Below are 417 nucleotides of genomic sequence, written 5' to 3' on the forward strand. Positions count from 1 at the left end.
TAAGGAATTCCATCCCTGCACCAAATAGGCATGTAAATTGCCTTGGCACACCATTCTGGCGTTTAAATGCCCATTGGTGCACGTTCTGGGCGTTCAACGCCCATGTAAAGCATGTTTCTGGCATTGAACGCCAGTTTCATGCTTGTTACTGCCGTTCAGCGCCAGTTTTTCCTCTCTGGGCACATTCCTGGCGTTCAGCGCCAGGATGTTGCTTGTTTCTGGCGTTCAGTGCCAGAATGGTGCTCTGTTCTGGCGTTGAACGCCGGCCAGATGCACCTTACTGGCGTTGAACGCCAGCCCGTGCGTCCTCCAGGGTGAAAAATTTTTTTCTTCTGTTTTTGACTTTGTTTTTAATTTTTTTTATTTTTTTCGTGACTCCTCATGATCATGTACCTAATAAAACACAAAATAACAATA

This window comes from Arachis duranensis, chromosome 2, assembly GCF_000817695.3.
Source record: "Arachis duranensis cultivar V14167 chromosome 2, aradu.V14167.gnm2.J7QH, whole genome shotgun sequence".
NCBI classification, from domain to species: domain Eukaryota; kingdom Viridiplantae; phylum Streptophyta; class Magnoliopsida; order Fabales; family Fabaceae; genus Arachis; species Arachis duranensis.